Below are 757 nucleotides of genomic sequence, written 5' to 3'. Positions count from 1 at the left end.
CTTAATAATTGTATTAAAATTATTTTAATTACATCAAAATATTAATTAAATTGGTATACTAAAATGTTAGTATTCATGAACTCATTATACTGTATAATAAATCTAGAATTAAAGAAATAAAGAATTAAAAATGGAAATGGTACCTCTTTTTAAAGCGTTTCTTTGGTAGCCAAAACACCATAATAATTAAAACCGCAAGTTAATAAGTTTATATCAAACAATGTATCCCTATTCACAAAGGATAAAGACACCACTTTCTAATAATTACACTTTAATTATAATTGCAGATCAAATATATAATATACGTCATAAAACGTTACTACTCTTTACTTAAAGCACTTTCTAATAAATCTTGGAAAATTATGTTTTTATTTGTAGTTGTATTTGAATAGAAGAAAATGTATTCAAACTTTTTTTTAACACGCTGTTACATTTAATAATGAAGAACAAATCCTGAATATACACATCCGTATAAATCGAATTCCTTCTGTACCAACATGGGCTAAATAGTGGGATAAAAAAGAATGACACAAAAAGACTATAGAGGAATTCTTAAAACTTCTTTTTCAATATACTGTATTAAATAAGTATAAAAAAACAGTTGTGATCAACGTTAATAAAGTAGTTACATTCATTATGTAATATTATATATATCATTATACTATGAACAGAAATACCTAACAAATTTATTACAAAATTACTACATATTTTTATTAAATTTAATATGATTCAATAATCGATCGTTAGATTTCAAAAC

General features: G+C 23.0%; 1 protein-coding gene across 1 annotated transcript in view; it reads right to left on the bottom strand.

Annotated features, from left to right (window-relative positions):
* LOC108580094 (monoacylglycerol lipase ABHD12) overlaps positions 1–210 on the bottom strand; it is a 3195-nt gene extending 2985 nt beyond the window's left edge. The window contains exon 1 of the mRNA XM_017943759.1: positions 144–210. The gene's annotated coding sequence lies outside the window, so the exon portion shown is untranslated. The remainder of the gene's footprint in view (positions 1–143) is intronic.
* Between the last annotated feature and the right edge of the window lie 547 nt (positions 211–757).

This window comes from Habropoda laboriosa, unplaced genomic scaffold, assembly GCF_001263275.1.
Source record: "Habropoda laboriosa isolate 0110345459 unplaced genomic scaffold, ASM126327v1 scaffold2, whole genome shotgun sequence".
Lineage (NCBI taxonomy): Eukaryota > Metazoa > Arthropoda > Insecta > Hymenoptera > Apidae > Habropoda > Habropoda laboriosa.
This window is presented reverse-complemented; position numbering and strand designations above follow the sequence as displayed.